Consider the following 8,034-nt stretch of genomic DNA (forward strand, 5'->3'; position numbering starts at 1 on the left):
GCCGAAGTGCAGTGGTCCAGCAAGTCTGAAGGAGAGAGGGGCACAACAGCCATCAGTTACTTGTCTCAACATGGAGTATCTTTCCTGCAGCTCCTCGGAGGCATTGATGATTTTCAAATGTGTTCCTTTCCAATTAGCTAGTTTCTTCCACTGTAAATTTGAAATCACTATCAGGGGTCTGAGAACTTGGTTGGCCATCCTGAACTGCCAAACATGTTTTGTCGTCTACTTACATTTCCCCTTTAACCATCTTTATACTTTCTCTCTTCCTACCAATTTTTGTTGATTATCATAATTTTTTTTCTCTATTGTTCGTTTTCTCTTTGCTTTTCTGCTGTTGCCTTTATTCTGTTCCTTCTTTTTTCTTATATTCTGTTTTATTCAAGTCTTCATTTCATTTATTAACTAAAAATGACAGACAGCCTAGTTAATAAGCATAACAGTATTGATTGTTAATTATTTAATTGCATCAAAAATGGAAACAGTGTACTTTGAAATGAAGTTTGGACATTCACATTAACACACACACATGTGGACTCATTAGGTCTCGATACCATAGTTCTGACCCTTAACTGCAGATAATGCACAAACAACAAAGGGTTGTTTAACCAAAAAGATACAGCTTCATGCTTAGTTGTTCTTGTTCAGCTTTATCCTTCGCCCCCTGAATTTGGCAAAATTTTGGTAAACTTACTGAATAATCACTGTTTTACTATTACTGTATTCAAACTGGTTGCTACGTTTCTCATTGTCATTCCTGGCAGACAACTGATTTCAACTTCAGATCAGCCTAGATACTCTTTGCTCACCATTTGTTGCTTAACCTTCTCAGTATCTTCTCTAAGAAACTTTCGGCAAACTCCTCACTTCCACCTAGTCCCCCCGTTGGGTTAGGTGCTCCTAACCCAATGTTATCCCTCCAGAGCTATTCGACACTTATGCCTATGTATTTCCCAAGTGCACTATAATCATCAATCTATGTGTCTTTCTCCCACACCACACTGTGAGAGACTTGAGGGGCCGGGGTCTTATATTGTGCTTACACTGATGTTCTCAGAACATTGAATAGACTGTGATATATAATGGAAATAATAGCTTACCATCATATAGTACCAAGCCTGGGCTAGACTCTGTTCTAATCACTTTATATACTGACGTGTTCAATTCGCACAAAATCACTATGAGGTAGGTACTATTACTCAACAATTTTACAAATGGCCCAGAAAGGTTGCCATTGGACACTAAGTAAATTTCTTAAACATTCTCTGAGTAGTTTTTATTGCATCAACAAAATTAGGTTGAAAATGAAATCAATAAACTTAGGTGGTTTAAATACACAATTTCTGCAATATTTTTATTTGTATAATACTAAAAATCTATATAGTATAATTCTCAAGGATATTTACTCATCCAGAGTACTCTATTTCATGACTATATTAAATAAGAAAGTGTTTTATTTTTCTTATAAGTAAATTACTGAAAATTATATAAAAATATTACCACACTTAGGAATTCCTTTAATGATAGTAGTCAAGATCTATTCCCATGTGTGTGTGCAGACACATAAGAAAAAGAATAATAAAAAGAAATCCTTAATTGCTGTTATATTTATTATTAATTTCTATCCTAATACACATAAGGCCGAAATTATCTACTAAGAGGTTTACAAAATATTTTGTTTACTTCCTTAATTGAACAATTAATATGAATATTGTTGGGTATGCAGCCATGTATACAGGGCTTTATTAGATCCTATAGTATCTTTAGGTTGATTTACATTATTAGTTCATTGAACAAAGAAGCTGTTTTAATTGTCTTTGAATTATTAATCCAGTGGGGAGCTGGGACAAAAGTATATACTCAATATTTGTTCAATGAGTGAATAAATTAACTTGAAGAAGAAATTCCCTAATGTGACAAGTCATACATACATGAAAATTTTAAAATACAATATGAAATAATATGAAACATTAGTATTTTGTTTTGACTGCTATTTATTTCCTCTCATTCATTCCTAGCTCTGGAGGGATAACAATGAACAAGACTAGTAAGATCCTTGACCTCTGAAGCTACATTTTATTAGCAGAGTGAAGCAATAAAAAACAAACAAAAAATAAAATGAACAAAGAAAGAAGATATTGGACACTGAGAAATGCAGTGAAGAAAATAAGCCAGGGTAAAGTGATAGACAATTGCTTGGGAATGGGAAAGACAGTGTTTGATAGCAAGAGCAGTGTGAAAGTGACAGCTGAGTTGAAACTCGAGTGAAGAGAAGGACCCAGCCCCGTGAAAATCAGGATGGAGAATCATCCATGCAGAGAGGAGAGAAAGTGTAGTGTCTCTGAGATGGGACAAGCTCTTCATGAAGCCAGCTTCACCTAAAACAAGAGAGTTGAAGAATCACATGCGACGAAATCAGTGTGGATATATCCTAAGTGTGATGGGAAGGCGGTATAATACGATGTTAACTATTAATTGGAAGTGACTAGATGGTTGCAAATAATGGAGTGACATGTTCTGATTAAACTCTAAGAGGTTCTTTTTGACTGTCATTGGAAAAAATGGATTATTGAGAGACAGTTGTGGAACATGAGTAGCTACCACCATAGTCCAATCAGGAATGATGGTGGAAATTAAAGTGGGGCTTGCAACTGATGTGAAGAAAAATGAAGAGGGTCACATTATCTTTGGGAGACGAAGTTATCAGCATTGGCTGCTGGATCAGATACTGGGGAAAGTGAGGGAAAAAGAGGTATCGGCTGATTCCTTTGTTGGGGGGTCTTAGTGCCGAGTACTAAGATGCCTAACACAGCAGAAGGATCAGGTGTGGAAATTGAGTGGAATCATGAATACTGTTTTAGATATACTAGATTTGAGACGTATGCCATTTATCCAAATATAGATGTCAGACAATCACAATCATGCTCATAATTATCATCGAGTACTTAGTACTTGCCAGACACTGTTTTTGATCCTTTACATAGATGAATTCTTTTCCTAACAATAAACCAGTGAAGTAGATATTATTCACAACTCCATAATACAGATGAGGAGATAGGCACAGAATTAAATAACTTGCCCACGTTCACACTGTTAGCATACATTAGAGATCAGATGAGCTCTCAGCCAGTCTAGTTCCCAAGGCCTTGTTTCTATACCACTAAGCTATCCCTTTCTGTTTAAAAAGAAAGGATAAAAAGTAAATGTGATATAAATGTGTAAGTCATGGAAGAAATAGAAAGTGAATTTGGAGTTGTTAGAATATAAATAGTAAACAGAAAAGAGAAGATGGTCTGTGACTGAATCTGGGCACCAAATACATAGAAGTCAGTTACAGGAGGAGGAACAAGTAAGGGACAGGAAGATGGAGCACCAGGGAGGTGGAGGAAAACCAGAGACTGAGTGATTCCAGAAGCTCAAGGAGTCAAGGTTATTGAATGCCGTGAGATGCTGAGGTAGGTGGCAGTAGACAGTGACCACTGGGTTTGGCAAGATTGTAGCTGTTGGAAACCTTTACTTAGGAAGTTTTAGTGTGGAGAACAAAAGCCCAACTGAAGTGAGGTGAGGAGAAAAAGGGGCTATAAGGAGCTGGGACAGTCACTGCAGAAAACTTGCGGAGCTTTGTTCTTCAGGAGGGGAGTGGAGATGTAGTATTACCTTTGTGGAGGGCAGGTGGGTCTGTATCCCTAGGGATGCTGCAACTAATTACCACAAACTTTGTGGCTTAAAAAGAAGAAATGTATTCCTTCACATTCCTGGAGGCCAGAAGTGTGAAATCAAGAAGTCTGCTGTTTTCCCTCCAAAAGTTTTAGGAGAGAACCCTTCCTGGTTTCTTCCAGTTTCTGGTGGCTCCAGGCATTCTTTGGCTTGTGGTTGCATAACTCCAGTCTCTGCCCTAGATTCAACAGACACTTCAAGGACTTCTTTATATTTCTCTCCTCTGTGTGTCTCTTATAAGGATGCTTGCCATTGGATTCAGGGCCTGTGGGGATAGTCCAAGATGATCTCATCTGGAGATCAGTAGCTTAATTACATCTGCAAAGACTTTTTTCCAAATAAGATCACATTCACATGTTCTAAAGATTAGGATGTGGACACATCTTTTTGGAGGAATATCATTCAATCCACTACAGAGGGTATAAGATCAAAAGAGGGCCTTTTTTTTTTTTAAGGTGAGAGTGACTAAAGTATTTTTCTATGCTGGTAGAAATTTTCCACTAAGGAGGGAAACATTTGGGAAATGGTAGAAAGTGGAGATATCACACATGGGAAATCAATGATGAGGTAAGAAGATATAGGATTCCCAGCCCTGATGGAAAGATCTTTTTCTTAATTCTAGCAGGGACTTATTGGCTGTGGGTTCAGGTAAGGGAGGAGGTTTGGTAGTAGAAGGATGAGGGAGTTTGTGTGTGCATACATTTATTTTTCTCCAATGAAACAAGAAACAAGTTTGTAGATTCAAGTTATCAGAAATAGAGATATTTAAAGTTTGAAGACTGAGTGGATAGTCTGAAATATTTTTAACGGAGGACAATAAAGAGATCTTCCTAGGAGCATAGATTGAGCTTGTCAAGTCCGCTTGAGAACTGTGGTCGTGAATCAGTAATTAGACCCGTTAACATATTTCTCCAGCAACAGTTAGCTGGTCAAGTGCAGGTGGACGTTAGGAGGATATTTGGGTAAACCAAGATTATGGTTTTTCCAAGTGGTTATATTGGAGGGTGAAAGGGACAAGGGATAAATAGTATTGGCTTATGAGAGATTATAGGTATTGACCATGCAATTTTCACTAGTTAAGGAATAAAATTAGGGAAGTGGGCGATGGATAGTGAGAACACTGTAAGGACAATAATTTGGAGTTCTCAGTTTGGTTGAAGAATCGCTGGTGTGGGGATGGTACAATAATTCAATTGAAAATCTAAAGTTGTGGTCAATGGGAAAGATGCTTGAAATTGAGACTTCTGAGGTACATGATTAGGACAATATCAGGGATCTGACCAAGAGAACTGGTGGCTGAAGTTGCTACAAGGTTATCCAGTTAGCAGATTAAAAACATGCTTCCTGCGCGCACATACACTCGCTCACTCATAGGCAGGAATATGCAAACAAACAAATAAATTTGAGATTATTTTATATTTTAAATATTTCTTTCAAAAGGCTAAGAAAAATCCAATTTTGCTGGAATTTTGCTTGTTTTACGGTTGCTTTACATTTTAAGTTACCTATGGTTTAGGCACCATAGTCTTTTCTGGGTAAAGAACTTTTAAATCTGGCCCCAAATGAGGTGAGGTGGAAGAAGGTGATTGGAGGTTATTGATCAAAGAACTGAAAGAACTGGGTTTTTGATAATGATCCTGAAAGTCAATCCGTGTTTCCCATAGAAATGCTAGAATGAATTTCCAAGAGAGATCACAGTGGAGTGATGAATTCTGAGATGACTATCTAAGCCAAGTATTTATTAGAGCTGGGTCCTGAGTGGAATATTTAAACGTTGATATTTGTTATTTTTTTCTGAGTATAAAAAGAACTCAGGCACTAAATAAAAAATACGACAAATACAAAAAGGAGCAAAGAGAATAAAACATAATTTGATAATATATAACTCATCTGAAAAACACTGTCGCACTTCTTTCGCTCTCTTCCAATCTTCCTTCATTTTTCAAAAATTATATCCAACTATTTATTCTGTTTAATAACTTTTTTTACTCAACAATATACTGTGTACTTTTTTCCATGTCAATAAATATTTTTCTAAGACAAGAATCATAATTTATTTAAAATGCATGGGCACAGAGGGAGGGAGTGCAGAGCAAAGCACTCCTTATTCAAGGGGCAGAAAGAGTGTAACCAAAGGAGCTGAGAGAGGACTTTCCTTCTGGCTAGAAGAGAGAGAGAAGAAGCTGATCTGGCTTGAATGGATAGTTCATGCTGTAAAATCTTCCACCTGAGATAGTAAAGGAGATAGGAGTCCTCAGAGTTCTTTGAATATCAGTCTGAGGAATTTGAAACTGATTCTTCTGGCAAAAGGATTTGTTGAAAGGGATTTATTATGGAAATAAATTTGATTATAGATTGCAGCATGTACAACGGGTTGCAAAGATTCAACGGACTTTAGAAGCTGTGCACGCACCATATGGGCTTAAAACCTTAGCTGTAATAGTAGCTGCAAGAATTAAAGACAGCAGTTGGTTCAAGAAACAATTTGAAGGAAGAATCACTACAATCTAGATGCAGAAATGTAGTTTAAGAGTTAAAGTTCAGATCAGAAACAAAGATGTTGGGAAAAAAGTAAAGTTTACTCAGAAAGAATATTTATAGGGGGGTCCAAGAGTTAGCAGCCCTAGGTTACCAAGTGAAAAATACAACACACACGCAATAAAAGACACACACACACATACAATTACCAAGATTACTGAGCTTACACTTATTCTATTCTAGGTGGGAAAACAACAATTTTCTCAGATGCTTATTTCAGCTCTCAAAGCCTTTGATGTATTTTCAGACATCAGTACTGTAGAAAATCAGTGAGAAAGTTATTTGTTGTAAGGAAGATGGTGACTTGCAGAAAATATTCGAGATTTCATTTATTTTAGAGATTAAAGCAAGATGGGTCCTGTTTTTGCTATTTCGTTTGTTCATCTCACGTGTGTGTGTGTTCTGGTTGTTGGCTGTGATAATCATGCGTGCCCAAAATGGAAGCCTAGCTTTGCTTCTGTAGGTTGTCCAACAAAATCCTCTACTGTAAAAGACTGTCAATTGTTCTAGACTTTTTTTTTATCGCTGCAGTTTTTAAAATAGAATTTGTCGCCAGCGTTTAATAGAAGATTTTGAGAACACCCAGCAGCACTGAGAATGCAACCCATCTGTTGACCACAGGCTGACGCTGGGCTGAAGAGAGGCTGCTCCCTTTACTGCATTGTGTCACCTCCAATGCCAGTCAGCAGCACTGCTTGTTGGCTGAATCTAGTCCACTTCCTGTTTCCTGCCTAGTTGCAGCCTGCACCAGAATTTGCAATTTCTGCTCCGATGTTCTTACCTTGGGTCACCTTGGGTGACTAGCAGTACCAAGCAAGAAAGTCATTTTGGATGTGATTCCGCATTGCAAAGTGGAAGGAGGAAGGAAAGATAATGAAATTTGTCTGAGGCAAGTTTGTTCGAGGTTACAATGTGTCAAGTATGGGAGAGAGACATGGCAGCTGCATTTGAGAGAGAGGTTTGGACTTGAGATACCACACTTGAGTGGCATTCATGTTGTGGAAAAAATTAATGTCATGGGAGTGGGTCAATTCTCTGAGAAAGCTATATAAAGAAAGAAGAAGAAAGGGCCCCAGATCAAGCCTTGGAAATTATCAGGTAAATGTTGAGCGGGTGTTTAGCTGGATAATGTTGAAAGAAACTTTAGAAAACGTGAGTCAATTTTCTAGAAAAATAAGGAAAACACATCATAATTGTTTCACTTTTTTTCATTATGTTGAGAGTATTCACAAGTACTGTTTATAGTGAGTTTTGAAGAAGCATATATTTTAAATGATTTGCTATTTTAAAAAGTCATACTTGCTTGGTCAAAATGACTGATGGAAATATACTGATTTCCTAAATGATAGATGATTTATAAATATAAAATGTCGCAGTTGTATTATTTACTGCTGTAGGTTTTGATACAAGTAGTTTCAGTAGTAACTCAGTAGAAATATGCTTTATTAAATTACTGTTTTATGACAAAACGTTGGCATTTTCTTGGGTTTGTAGGAGAGTTAGCACATAATTTAATTTTATAAGGCATAATGAGATTTTCAATGGAATTATACAACCAGAGAATGATAATTCTGGGTGAATTGGTCCCACTTCACTTAAAAAATGAATAAAAATGAATTCTTAATTTTACGAGCAATATGTAAATTCAATATCCATATTAAATAAATAAAACTTTACAAGTATATTTAAACGTCTCTTTTACCACAATGCTAATAATCACTATCAATTTGTTGTTTATCCTTCCGGAAATTTTTTTAGCATTTACAGATTTACTCGTGT

This window comes from Equus caballus, chromosome 2, assembly GCF_041296265.1.
Source record: "Equus caballus isolate H_3958 breed thoroughbred chromosome 2, TB-T2T, whole genome shotgun sequence".
NCBI lineage: Eukaryota > Metazoa > Chordata > Mammalia > Perissodactyla > Equidae > Equus > Equus caballus.